Source organism: Ostrea edulis, chromosome 2, assembly GCF_947568905.1.
Source record: "Ostrea edulis chromosome 2, xbOstEdul1.1, whole genome shotgun sequence".
Lineage (NCBI taxonomy): Eukaryota > Metazoa > Mollusca > Bivalvia > Ostreida > Ostreidae > Ostrea > Ostrea edulis.
This window is the reverse complement of record NC_079165.1, coordinates 70,901,980-70,917,864: the sequence shown is the minus strand read 5'-3', so window position 1 is coordinate 70,917,864 and position 15,885 is coordinate 70,901,980. Positions and strand designations below refer to the sequence as shown.

Below are 15,885 nucleotides of genomic sequence, written 5' to 3'. Positions count from 1 at the left end.
TAGACTGATCGTGTTGAGGTTTAACACCGTTTTGGCAATACTTCAGCCATTTTACGACGGTCAACTAAAATGAAATATGTAGAAGACTTTTGAAGTTTCCCTAGAAAAGGTAGAAATAAATGTGAATGAATATATACGCGTTATGTCAGTTAAAACTTTCAACAGTTTTCTATTTTTATTGTTTTACTACAATATACATGTGTTCATAGTGGTGGGTTTGAACAGGACACCGGAAAAAAATGTCATGTTGAAGATTTATACCCCCCCCCCCCATCATTGAATAAAGGAATTAAACCTGAAAACAGTTTCTGTAACTATTTGAATAAGAAACCCAAACATTTACATTTGATGAGAGGCGGGGGCAGCTAACAAGCTAGAATCAGGAAACGGATATCTTCGTTAGCTAAAGGTTTCTCATGCGCTACTCTGCACAGATTCCCTTCTCTAAAGGAACGCAAGGGTTCGTGAAGAGTACCGTATTAAAATACATGAATGCCTGCCCGACTCAAAAATAAGATTACTGAAGGCTTCAATGTGTCATTCTCACTTTATTAGTTATTGCATTCTGTCCTGAAGCACCTAACTTTACATCTAAGAAGCAATTTTAATTACACTCAGTGTAGAATTGATCTATACACTGTACGTAACTCGCGCTGGCGCGTTTTGAATCTATTATACTTTATAATGGATTGCATCAGCGGGGTAAAAATTGAAGTGTAAAAACAAATAAGTTGCATAAACGAGACATGCTTAAAATGTTTCATAGGTATAGTGTACCTGTTACATGTACGCAGTGTATTGAACGACCTAGAACACACTTGGAATTCCACTACGTTGGTATGTTATAGTGCAATTTTTGAGAACCATTTCTGAGTTACAAATGTAGTAGGCGAATACTAGTAAAGAAAGTATTTAAAGCTGGTTTTTATACGGCATCAAACACTGATTTAATTTAAGATGATGCCGTACGGCTTCCTGGAGCGAAATGCACTCCAAAATGTCATGGCTAAACTCCTCTTTTATAAATGTCAGTGAACGAATTAATGAGTGGAAGTAAAGGCTTTCCCGTTGGACGGGCTAAGTGTCGCAGCTGTCCGCAGATTTGATTTTTTTCCATCCAATATTCTCGAATAAAAAATGCATTATCGTTCAACTAAAATTTGGTAAATACATTTAAGTGGTTCTTTACATGCCAAAGTAATTAATAGAATTACAATCACTTTGCCCATATCTTCAATTAAATTACAATAATAATTTCTATGATTTACAGATGTAATTCATTAAATTATCACGACTTTGCTATTGTAATTGATTTCCTTGTACTTGAAAAGTAATTTAAAACAAATAACTGGAATTACACGTGATTTTGCGATTTCATGAAATAAAATGAATTACAAATACATGTACCTGTAACTGAAAACTACTTGTAAATTAATTACACTCGACTACATTTTCTAATAATCCTATCCCTACAACGAAGGGCATTCTGGTGATTGTAGTACAAGAAGGGACATATATACATGTTTAATAAAGCCAAATAATCTAATGCTTGGAAATGAAAAAAATATATAACTGTTACAACCTTGGACAGATCGTATGTGGCATGTCCTCTGTTGATGTACAAGAGAAAAAGGCTTCGAGCATTGTTTTGTTCTTGCAGCATCTACAGAAACTGATGGATTTAATACACCAACATCAGATTTCAACCAATTGGTTTTCTGGTGACGAGAGATACATTTTCTATGAAAACCGATTAGTGGCAAGGGAAAAAATGCTTCTAATTATCTCGTTATTACTAGAAAAAATCTCGAAATCACGAGTTAATTTTCTCGATACCACGAGAAGATATTTGAAATGCACTAATTAAATAGAACACTATACTTTTGGTTCAAATCATCTAATCGGCCACTAAAATTCATATATTCTAAATTATTTCCAAAGAAACACACGGAAGTTGTTACATGAAATGTTTTATTTCAAAATTGAAAAAAAAAAACCTGAAGAAAAAAGTTTAACAAGTTAATTTGAATACCCACTAGTTTCTTCAGGAGTGTGTATATATATATATATATATATATATATATATATATATATATATATATATATATATATAAAACGTAAAATAAATCACTATATATGTAAATATAACGTAAAATAAATCACTTTAAAATCAGCAGGGGCGCTTCAAAATATTTAACTTACAAGTGCTACAACGTTCTGAGAAAACATATGAAACAAACATATGGATGTCACCCAAATCTGTCTATGAAAATTATGCTAGACAGGGGACCAACAGCGTTAACAGAGCACCTGAATACTGTAATCTAAAACCATGGATTAGTCTGTGTCGCTGTGGTGTTTGGGTATCTGACTATGGAACTACAGTGTACATGGTATATTTAGGCGAATTTACCAGGGCCCATACATCGCGATTGTGATTTAGGCTGCTGTGGGTTGAAGATGTGATAAAAGTTTTGTATTTAATTTGATTAATATTTTCTTCTGATGCACGGACACGAAAGGACTGACAGGCAGACTGTTTCTGAGATAAATGCACACATCCAAGACGGGCTAGAATATTGAAAAAATGTCTCAGATCTGAAAATAAGAATCATTATATCGTTACTTAATTAAAGAAGTAAAATGAAAAGAACCAATTCATTTGCTTGTATTGTATTGATAACCTGGACGTATAAAGTACACGTAATTAAGTTGTGTTATTTCGCCTATATAACTATGCGTGCGTGTATGCATGCAAATTGACACATATAAACCTGTTCTATACAGCTCGAAGGTAGATACCACATTTTCCTTACCCACTGTGTTTTGCATAGCTTAGTATCTTGACCTTACTTAGTGCTACCTGATTTACTGTGATATGATTGTAAAAAAAAAAAATTAACCTCTAGTTTATGATAGTTTTTCGCTTGTTGGCAAGTTATTTTATGTTGTGCGTGTTTGACGTTTGCTGCTGCTATTCATGTGACATCGACTTTTGCTTTTAATGTGCTTTAGTTTTCCTGTCTTATATGTATATTCAGGTCGCGGTAGCTCAGTGGTAGAGAGTTCGCTTCGAAACCAGGAAGTGAGAATCACGGGTCTTTCGTATGACCTTAAAAATAAAGGTCCAGTGTCGCATGCGTTGGTACGATAAAGGATAAAGAACCCTCACTGCTACGGCCTTGAGCGATAAGCATACAAGTGGTACTTCACCTACAGCTGGTGACATCGCAGTATGGGTGAACACTTTTCGACGGGACGTAAAAACAATCAATCAATCACCTTGCATGAACTGAATTTTGCCTGTACATGTTTTATATAGCAATTGCAACTATTGCAATTGGTTGTCGTCAGTTAACAATTGAACATTTTTAACTTCTTAACTACCATTCCAATTATTTTCTAATATGGTATGAAGCATCATTGGGACAAGGGGGACGTAAATTTCAAGACTCCAGCACCCCATGGGCCTTAGGAGCGAGGCAAAAACTGCCCAAAATTGACAAATTTTCTTCTCTAGAACCGCACATATTTAAGAAAAACTAAATGCAAAGTGATGTAGAACAGGAAAGCCTCTACCAAAATTGAAAATTTCATGATCCCAGGGGTAGGGGGTCTGACCCCAGGGCGGAACCAAATTTGGTATATAGTGTTTATGTGTAAACACTTCATTAACATCTTTTAATGCCACTGATACTAAATTTAACGTAAAATGATATTTAGAAAGAACAGGTAGTCCTTTACCAAAATTGTAAATTTGATGATCCCAGGGGTAGGGGTTTTGGTATCAGCGTGACCAGTTATTAAATGTGTGAACAATAGACATTCTTAGGTCACCTGAGTTTACTATTGCAATTCGTTGTCGTCCGCCGTGCGTCAACAATTGAACATTTTTAACTTCTTCTTAATAACTACCAGTCCAATTCTTTTCATATTTGGCATGAAGCATCTTTGGGACAAGGGGGACATAAATTGTAAATTTCAGGTCTCCAACACCCCTGGGGCAAAAACTACCCAAAATTGACCAATTTTCAAAAATCTTTTCTACAACGGCACACGTGTAAGAAAAACTAAATGTATAGTGATGTAGAGCAGGGAGGCCTCTACCAAAATTGTAACTTTCATGGTCCCCGGGTTAGGGGTTTTGACCCAAGGGTGGGGCCAAACTTGGTATTTACTGTTTATGTGTAAAACTCTTTTAAGAATTTGGTATGAAGCATCTGTGGGACATAAATTGTAAATTTCAGGATTCCTGCACCCCTGGGGCCTTAGGGACAGGACAAAAACTTCCCAAAAGTGACCAATTTTCAAAAATCTTCTTCTTTATAACCGCATGTGTAAAAAAAACAAAAAAAACTAAATGTCTGGTAATGTAGAGCAGGAAAGCCTCCACCAAAATTGTAAATTTCATGATCCCCGGGGTAAGGGTTTTGATTGATTGAATATTGTTTTACGTCCCTCTCGAGAATATTTCACTCATATGGAGACGTCACAACTGCCGGTGAACGGCTGCAAAATTTAGGCCTATGTTCGGCGCTTATGTCCATTGAGCAGGGAGGGATCTTTATCGTGCTACACCTGCTGTGACACGGGACCTCGATTTTTGCGGTCTCATCCGAAGGACCGCCCCATTTAGTCGCCTCTTACGACAAGCAATGGGGTACTGAGGACCTATTTTAACCCGGACCTTCACGGGATGGGTAGGGGTTTTGACCTCAGGGCGGGGCCAAACTTACTATATAGTGTTTATGTGTAAAAAAAAACTTAAATGCCATCATCATTAGTGATATTGATACTAAATTGAAACTAAATGAATATTTAGAAAGAGCAGGTAGTCTTTTACCAAAAATTGTAAATTTCATGACTCCCGAGGTAGAGGTTCTGACCCCAGGGTGGGCCAAACTTACTATATAGTGTTTATGTGTATAACACTTAGCTAACATCTTCTTTAGTGTTATTGATACTAAATTGAAAGTAAAGGATATTTAGAAAGAGCAGGTAGTCCTTTACCAAAATGTAGGGGTTCTGAGAGTGGGACCAAACTTAGTATACAGTATTTATCTGTAAGTTTGCTGATACTGTATAAAATCTAAATGCATACATAGGAATAGCAGAAAAGGATGTACACAAAATGGTAAGTTTAAACATCTTGTTTTATACTGTTGCTGAACATTAGAATGTAGCTTAGATATTCAGAACAGTAATTTTTTTTCTTCTAGATTTCATAGCCCTTTGGAGTAGTGATACTTTTCACTAGTACTCAGGTGACCGATAAGGCCTGTGGGCCTCTTGTTAATTTCTTCTTAACTACCATTCCAATTCTTTTCAAATTTGGTATGAAACATATTTGGAACAAGGGAACATCAATTGTACATTTCAGGATTCATGCACCCATGGGGCCTTTGGGGCGAGGCAAAAACTGCCCAAAATAGACCAATTTTCAAAAATCTTCTCAAGAACCGCTCAAATGTAAGAAAAACTAAATGCATAGTGATGTAGAGCAGGGAAGCCTCTACCAAAATTGTAAATTTCATGATCCCCGGGGTAAGAGTTCTGACCCTAGGGCGGGTCCAAACTTCTTTAGTCCTATTGATATTAAGGTGGGTCCTTAGTCCTGGATTTTTGGGGTTTAGGTAGCATTTTTTTGGTTTGGAATCAATAAATTAACATTCAGAGTAATGAGAAAAGGCAAAATAGTTAAGGATTTCCATATTCATTTTCATTACAGAGACTACTGAAGTAATGTACCCCTATGTAGATTTTTATGAAATTCATTGGAAACAGTTATCTGTTATTTTTAAAAAAAAAAAAAAAAAATTAAATTACATTTATTTATCAGGAAACATGTCAATAACTAAAACACATGTCATTTTGAATCTGTTCATCAAGTTTTAGTACAATAAGTGCAAAATTATTGAATTAGCCTTATTCTCCAAAATGTTAAAAAACAAACAAATATAGACACAATTTCCTTATAGCATGGTTTACATATCATTTTTTCTGTTTATATTAGTAGATGTACATATGTTATATTTATTTATGGGAAAAAATCCATACCTTTCCTTAATAATTTCAAATCTATAGCTTCCAGAGTACGTATACCCCCATAAAAAACCTAAGTCTGGCACCATACTATTCAAAACCACTCATGGATTAAAATTGTATGTAATTTCATGAAAAGACACAGATAATAATTCCTTGTCACTTTTTGGTAAAATGTTTGTGAAAAATATAGGAAATATATTGCATAATGGACTTGATAAATAATTTAATGAAAACAGAGTTATTGTCCTTGGATTTAACATTTTGAAACACATCATTGACTATTCAAATATAACTAAGACTTTTGAAATATTTTATGGCTAACAAGATTTTTTACAAAAACTATTGAAAAATACTCCAACAAAATTTATGTTCCAGTCATTAAATTATTGACTTTGCAAAATCTTATGACGTCACAGGAGTGTGGAACTACGTTAAATTGAAACTAAATGGATAGAGCAGGTAGTCTTTTACCAAACTTGTAAATTTGATGATCCCCAGAGTGGGGGTTCTGACCCCAGGGTGGGGGCAAACTTTGTATATAGTATTAATGTGCAAGTTTGCTGATCTGTATAAAATCTAATTGCATACTTAGGAATAGCAGAAAAGGATGTAGCGGAAACAAATGGTGAATTTCACAACCCAGGGTTATGACTTTAGGATGGGTCCAAATTAATCATATCATGTTAATACACCTATTATTCAAAGCCTTTCATCAGTGAATGCACTTTTGAGGGCAGTGAAGTTTTAATACCACATTAAGTTTTATACTGTGGTTGAGATAACTGAAAAATTGTTGAGTGTGGCGGAAAACATCAATCAATCAATATACTGGGGCTGAACATTAGAAACTAGCCAAGATATTCAGAACAGGAATTTTTTCCATAGATTTCATAGTCCGTGGGAGTAGTGATACTTCTTCACTGGTATTCAGCTGACCGATAAGGCCTGTGGGCCTCTTGTATACATGTGTTTGCTATCTGTTTTGGTACAGGGACTAAGCCCGTTTTGGGCCCGAACTCTGTGATACCATAAATATAGAAAGGGGTCTAACTCTGACACAGAGAAAAAATTAACCACTCGCTTCAAATGCCTAACAAAATCTTAAACTAGGTAAGCTATGCGTAATTTGTCGTTTTCCTTGCATAGATTAATGTTTTAACTACTTGCATGCCAAATCTCAAGTCACTGGTTCTTAAAATAACAAAGATATACATCATCGTTCTCTCGATTTCACTTGTTTATTTTTACTAGGACATTTACCGGTCCTGGCTTGGATTTCTCCAAATAAACTTAAGTCAAAACTTGGACTTAAGTCTGATATTTTACTCAGATTTTGACAGCTCAAAAAGAAGAAAACTCTAACTTAAGTTTGAGATTTTTTTCGAGAAATCCTGGTCACGGAGTCGTTTTTCGCCTATGACAGCAGCGAAATTCAGACTAGTATGGAAGATTTCGGACCTGTCAATTAAAATTTCACATCAATTATACGCTACTTACTTCCTCATATTTTAATAAATTCTTCGTGTAGACGTTACACGACTTATTTTTCCTCAGCAGCATCAACTGTTGACAAGAGCTGCCGTTTTAATGAACGCACTAAATACCCGATAGACTTAAAATCTCAAATACCTTAAAACTGATCAAAACATTATTCTTGTGATATTGCACTTAGAGAAGGAAATTGAACATTATTTCTTGGCTTTTTAATTTTTTGTTTATTCTATTTCATTTAGATTAATATTACCCATTTCCCCCTTCTTTAAAGTTTTAGACATTTCGGGTATTTAGTGTAGGGGGGGGGGGGTGCTGTTAGCAATCGCGTTCATTCATATTTTGACGACCTTGGTTAACTCTAATTAATTTTTAAATGACATATGAAATATATTTTTGTACCATACTTCGTTTATATATTGATGACTCAAATTTCCCCTGTTCGATTATAGATCTAGTCTAGAAGGGGGGGGGGGGGTTGAGAGTCATAGAATTATACGATCGATGATGTTTGTATCACTAAGGATAGATACAATTTCAGCATAAAACATTCATACAGAATATTACGATCTACAGAGAAAATGTTTAACCCCCCGTAAATACTTTCTGCAACAAAGTCGTCATCTGATATCTGTGAAGTCGGACTGAACTGAAGACTGGTGTTTCTAGCGCACGACACTGAGTGGAACTTAAAACGATCGTTGTCGCTGTCACATTTGATGGCAATGAACCAATTGAATTTTTTAAAAGCTTCATATCTCGGGAATTCTACCCCCACTCCCTATTTGCACTACAAAAACCTTACACTCTCTCATAAATCTTATGTACACCGGAAGTCAACAAGGACGTAAACGAGTCTTGCGCCACCTATGTTTGAAATAGGGGAAATAACTGACAAATATTCGCAATTACAAAAGGTAAAGATTTAAAATCTTCTTTCATACACAAGATACATGCACACCTTTCAATATTCTAAATAAACATGAGAAACGCGTCTTTGCATTTTTCACATCCATATTTTCCTCTTGGTATAAACAAAGTCTGATTGGTGTAAAATTATTTCGAAACTTAAGCGCCCCCTATTTGAGAAACAATCGAGTGGATCCAACAGTTTCCAAATTGAGGGGTGTAAACATGAAACTAAATAAAAACCACTGCAATATTTGGTTTTATTACTATTAGTAGTATTAGTATTATTATTCCAATTTACATTTATTGTAAATTTTCTCCTCTTTCTTGCATGTATTGTTTGAAAAATGGGGGGGGGGGGGACTTGTGGAATTGACAAAATAAGAATGTAAAAATGTTTCAACATATAAATTATATATACTGGCACTTTCATGAATTGAAATCAAAAGCAGACACTGCATCATGGACATCGATAATATTAGTTAGGTAACGTCAAATTCAGAATATAATGTCACAGAAATGTGATGTAAACAGCTGTTAATTCTTTAGACTGTGCAATTTCAGCTTTGACTCTTTTTGATTATTGCAATTCTTAGAATTTAAATTCCTTTTCTTGCATGTAATCTATAAAATAATAAAATATATATCTACTTTGATTGTTATATTTCACTGACATGTAAATAAAGGGTACATTATTAATCATTTTGTAAATAAAAGGGGGAGGGGTGGTACATGTCACATGCACCTGTGTCACATACTCGGGTAACATGTACCAATTTGGCTTTCTTTTCGTCTGCTTGGACTCCATGATGTTGTTGTTGACATCACTGTCCTCAACTTTTTACCTCTTTTGCTGGAGAGTGCGGTAAAAATTCCGGGAAATCGTTCGCGTTGCCATAGAATTTCTACTTAAGTGTTTCATTTTTCTAAGATTGAAACTTAGTTAAGAATTATGCTTAACATTTTTATGAATTAATACTTAGTTTTTTCTTAGCTAAGAATTTTTTTACTACTTAAGTATGAGATCTAAGAATTTTCTTAGAATCTTTATGAATCCCGGCCTAGATTTGCAGGACTGACGTAGACAGACGGACGGAGCGCAACCTAGTCCCCTTCGACTTCGTCGGTAGGGGACTAAAAATCAATGGACCAAGACGAAACTCGAACTTGATCTGTCACTTGTTATGGCAAAGCAATGTACCAAATATCAAATAAATATCTACAAGGGTGTAAAAAAAAAAAAAGTCCGGAAAACTGATTTGCAGGACTTGCGGACAGACAGACAGACGGACGGAGCGCAAACTTAAAGTCCCCTTCGACTTCGTCGGTAGGGGACTAATAATTTTAAATATCTATTTTACAAGTACACTACTTGATATAAAAATGTAACCGGGGATGAAGACTACAGATCGGAATGGGGGAAGTGATAACCTGACATCCTTAATCATCGATTATTACACGAAAACACCCTACCAATTAGCTGTCCCGAATAGAAAACCAAACACACATTGTAAACATGCATGAAAATGAATATTCTTTTAATATACATGTATGTATTACGAGGTCTTTTCTCGTAATATCAAAATCTTACGAAATTTTGATATCTTTTCTCGTAATTTCGATAAAACATTTTTCGAAACTCTGAGATCTTCTATTGTTAAATTTCGAGATATTATAAGTATTTTTTTTCTCGACAGTAATTAGGTTTTGTAATTTAGATCTATAACGAGAGGTCCGTAATGTGAGGCATATCATCTCGCAATGAGTGTCTACAAGCTTTCCTATGAAGTCCTGTAGTGACCGTTTTGACCTCCATATCAATAGGGTTCGTTCTCATTTGTTAAGAAAGTATCGAAATACGTGGTTTGTCGAGTGTTTACAAGCTTAGAGTTACACCCACATGATCCCGTTACTGAATGCGCTTTCGCATTGAATTGTGATGGGGTAATAAAGCATACGAGTTTTAGTTGAATGTTGGTCGAAAGTAACGATGCCAGTTTGAATTTGGCGAGACCTTAAAGATTTAAAAAAAAAATAGATTTGTGATTGGTAGTATAAAATGACGGTGGTAAAACTCTAAACTGATTGTTTGCATGAAGTCTATACACTTAAAGGTTTTAGATTTTAATGCAAAATGTAAAATTAGATACCGAGTTTTTTGTTTTTTTCACATATATCAGTCTTTAATTCCAAAATACATTACTATTTCGGGGTAAAGTCTCCGCAGAGACCCCCTTATAATCTTTACCTAGGGTGCCAGGGGCCCCTTGGATTAGATGTATATAGGCATACATATACATATATATAAATTTATACATATAAATTTCTACATATAGAAAACACAAACATATATGCATACATACAAACACACACACATATAATATACTGTTATATAACAAAATTTATTAACATGTTATGGCAAAAAAGGTTCTTATTTTTACGGAAAAACCAACAACACAACAATATAATTATGTACATAAAGAACCTGAAACTGCCATATGCGGGGTTAACAATTCAAAAGTTCATATCACAACCCCCATGGCAGCACTATAGGAGGACAGGACCCCTCCTCATAGTGGGAACTTTTTGCAAAATACCAGTATATAAAAGGTTTATTACAAAATTTTATTTGATATAGAAATATAGTTGTTTGTAATCAATTCAAATTGTTCAAAATAAACTCACATTGTAACATAGTTAAAAATGTGCATAGACAGATATTTGTCAGAGGTTTCATATTATAAAAAGTCATACCTGCAAAGGTGTATAAATTACAATTTGTCTTTAATTGCTTTCATAACTTTAGCATATTTTTTATCCTGAATTTTTGTGTACACTTCTGTATAAAAATTCAATTTACTTTTTATGTGGTTACATATTTCTTGAGGTTTTTCGTCTTTGTTATCTAATCTACAATACATTTTATACTTGTATATTTTACAGGCAATAAGAGATATTATGCTATTCAAAAAGAGTGTCTTTTCATTGCTTTCATAGTAAAATCCTATCACAATTGTTTTCCACGAGATACCGAGTTCAAAGTAAACAAGACCCCGCTGGGACGGTTCTAGATTACTTTCTGTGCTGCTGATGCCCAGAGGTCAATGTTTGAAGTGACGCATTTCTTTGTTTGGACTGCAAAAATCAACACGACAAACAGGCTCATAGATATTTTGAGCACAAGGCCATTCTTTAGTTCATGTTGCGACTTGACCTTTGATATTTTGTGTATCCCAATACAATACCCACACGCAACACTCAATTTAGAAACAAGCATTCTGAGAGTATTGCATAGCAATACATAGTCCCCTACCAGAAGGAAAATTTAATGGACCGCGACAATATTCGAAGTTCATTATGAAACCAAGGTTATGGTAAAAGGGAATATTGGGAAACCAAGATAGCAATATTAATGGTTGGAAATATACTACTATTCAGGTACAAAGACTAGACCAGGAAAACTTCAAAAATCGATCTGTAACTTGTTATGGCAAAGCAATCATCATGATGTACTGAATGCAAGGTGAAGATAACGAACAGTGATCAATCTCATAACTCCTATAAGCAATACAAAATAGATAGTTGGGCAAACACGGACCCCTGGAAACACCAGAGGTGGGATCAGGTGCCTAGGAGGAGTAAGCATCCCCTGTTGACCGGTCACACCCGCCGTGAGCCCTATATCTTGAATATCAAATGAACATCTGCAAGCACACTAAAATAAAGTCCCCAAAACTGATAATTCATGTTATTTTTTTTTTAAGTCCAAGGGCTATAACTTAACGAAAAATCAACAGACCCAAGACGAAACGTGAACTTGATCTGTAACTTGTTATGCCAAAGCAATGTACCAAATATCAAATGAATATTTGCAAGCATAACCAAAAAAAGTCCAGAAAACTGATAATTCATGCTATTTTTCTAAGCCAAAGGGCCATAACTTAATGAAAAATCAATGGACCGAGACGAAATTCGAATTTGATCTGTAACTTGTGATGGCAAAGCAATGTACCAAATATCAAATATCTGCAAGAACATAGAAAAAAAAGTCCGGAAAACTAATAATTCATGCTATTTTTCTAAGTTCTAGGGCCATAACTTAGTGAAAAATCAATGGACCAAGACGAAACTCGAACTTGATCTGTAACTTGTTATGGCAAAGCAATGTACCAAATATCAAATGAATATCTGCAAGCACAACCAAAAAAAGTTTGGAAAACTGATAATTCACTCTTTTTTCTAATTAAGTCCAAGGGCCATAACGAAGTAAAAAAATCAACGGACCGGGACCAAATTCGAACTTGATCAGTAACTTGTTATGGCAAAGCAATGTACCAAATATAAAATAAATATCTGCAAGAACATAAAAAACAAGAGATGTTTGTAAAACACATACCCCCCCCCCCCGGGCAAAATTCAAAAGGGTTATACACACACACATCATTTAATAGAGAGTAGTATCATCAATTCAAAATATTGAGCAGACAATCTCTTCCTAGGTCAAGAGTGAATTGACCATGTGACCTAAAAATCAATAGGGGTCATCTTCTCCTGAAGGTGTACCAGTGTACCAAGTTTGATGTCTGTCAAGCAAAGAGTTCTCAATATATCGAGCAGACAGTATATTCCTATGTCCAGTTTGACCTTTGACCACGCGACCTCAAAATCAATAGATGTCATCTTCTCCTGTTGATGTACCAAATTTATTGTCTGTCAAGCAAAGGGTTCTCAAGATATTGAGCAGACAGTATATTCCAATGTCCAGTTTGACCTTTGACCATGTGGCCTGAAAATCAAGAGATCATCCTCTCCTGAAGATGTACCAGTGTAACAAGTATGATGTCTGTCAAACAAAGGGTTCTTTAATTGACAGTATATTCCTATGTCCAGGTTAAACCTTGACCATGTGACCTCAAAATCAATAGGGGTCATCTTCTTCTAAGGATATACCAGTGTACGAAAGCAAAGGATTCTTCAGACCAGACATTGAGTGGTCAATATATTCCTATGTCCAGTTTGACCCTTGACCTTGTGACCTCAAAATCAATAGGGGTCATCTACTCCTTACGATGTACCAGCGTACCAAGTCTGATGTCTGTCAAGCAAAGGGTTGTTAAGATATTGAGCGGACAATATATTCCTATGTCCAGAGTATATTGACCCTTGACCTTTAACCTGAAAAACAATAGTGGCCATCTTCTTGTCATAACCAAGCCACATATGAAATATCATTACGATCAAGTAAGTGGTTCTCAAGATATTGAGCGGACAACATGTGGTCTACCGACCGACAGGTGCAAACCAGTATGCCCCTCTTCTTTGAAGGGGGGCACAAAAAGTGCGGAAAACTGGACTGACAGAGCGCAAACCTAAAGTCCCCTTCGATTTCGTCGGTAGGGGACTAAACAATAATCAATGACAAAGGCATCTTAATCTTAGCAAGGTTTACTGCACGGTTTTCGTAGAAAACCTGCACCATTGCTTGCAGGGTTATCCTGTGATCCAAGGTTGGTACTCCGGTACTTATATTGTTCGTTTTGTGAATGAAAGGTGAAGATAACGAACAGTGATCAATCCCACAACTCCTACAAGCAATACAAAATAGATAGTTGGGCAAACACGGACCCCTGGACACACCAGAGGTGGGATCAGGTGCCTAGGAGTAAGCATCCCCTGTCGACCGGTCACACCCGCCGTGAGACCTATATCCTGTTTAGGTAAACAGAGTTATCCGTAGTCAAAACCAGTGTGTCAAGAACGGCTTAACAATCGGTATGAAACACGTCAGACAGAATTTGACCCAATGATAGGTTGTATTGACGAACTAGATCGTTTTAATGACCATATAATTTGCGAAATGCTGACTTCAATCGAGACTGTTGAAATCCCTGTACCATCAACTTGTTTGTCAGTAGCTTACCTCGATTTAAAAACTGACTATACGCAGAACAAGCTCTTGCATATCGAATCAGTTGAGATATATAAACACCATATGCATGTGATAAATGGAATATTACTGCATAAATATGGGAAGATGACGATGGAGAAGCTGAAATTATCCCGTTTGTCATACAGTTGAGTTGTCAGTTTGCCGTTAATGTTCATAGTACGTACAAAGTACTTTGTCCATAACCAAATAGCATGATATAGGAGAGGGCCTACATAGGCCATGCCTGTTGCCCGATCCTATTGAGTTTCTCAATAAAATATGTTTAAATTATTGCATATGTACAAGGGGGTCAATGGGGCTATTGTAAAAGACTGCAATTTTGAGTCTCCTCTCACAATGTTAGCTTAGGCGTAAATATTTACAATTGTAGAGTTATAACACCACAGAAATAAGATCCATTTATCAGCTTAACAGACGGCCAAGGCCCTGCTGTAAAAGACATTGTAATTTGAATTTATAAATCTCGAATTATAGTCACTTTCTCTTTTCTTCTCAAATTTGACCAAATGGCCACAAAATACCGTATAACCGTGTTTTTGGCTAATATATCACTTTGGCATATTTTAGTGATTTCTAAAAGATTCACCAAATTAAAAATTGTTGAATTTAAATACATCAGTATACATATACATTGTATAATGAAATGAGCTCACCAAAATTAATGGTATACCTTAAACCTAATCGACAATTTGTGTCCCGCCAATAAGTCTCAAGGGTAATTATGGGAGTCTTTTCTGTGACCATTATCCACTTGTAAAATATTGATAATAATAACTTGCATAACGCCTTATCTTAAATAAACTCTAAAGCACTTTACACAAGTACAGGCAATAACATAGTAAAACAGAATTAAGAAAACTTAAATTATATATTAAATGGGTCAAAGTCCTAAATTCAATAACTCAATGAAACCATGAACGTATATACATCTCACAGGACGGCTAGATGGGTCTTCACTGGAAATTCATCCCAAAGAGATGCATGGTGCCACTCTGAAATCTAACTCAATGAAACCATGAACGTATATACATCTCACAGGACGGCTAGATGGGTCTTCACTGGAAATTCATCCCAAAGAGATGCATGGTGCCACTCTGAAATCTACGGTCACCGTGCATTTTTGATCGGATTCGTGGCACAACTAATTGGTATGACGAGTCGTAGCGAAGTGACCTCGCTTGTCTGTATTCGTAGACAAGATCACATGGATAACCAGGTGCCACCATTAAGTGCTTTGAAAGTTTGTATTGCACTATATTTGACAGGAAGCCAGTGTAGTTAGAAAGGATTGACTGAATATGTTCATGCTTGCCTGTCCTGGTACATGTAATAAGTCGAGCAGCGGTGTTTTGCACCTCTTGCAATTTGTTGATAGTGTTAATGATGTTATATAAGAGCACCTGTCCTCCTAGGCACCGGATTCCATTTCTGGTGTGTCCAGGGGTCCGTGTTTGACCAACTATCTATTGTGTATTGCTTATAGGAGATAT

The 15,885-nt window shown here is 35.7% G+C and overlaps 1 protein-coding gene across 1 annotated transcript in view; it reads left to right on the top strand.

Moving 5' to 3' along the window:
• The window catches only part of LOC125681541 (galanin receptor type 1-like), an 81,698-nt gene that overhangs the window by 29,917 nt on the left and 35,896 nt on the right, over nucleotides 1–15,885 (top strand). The window lies entirely within an intron of this gene.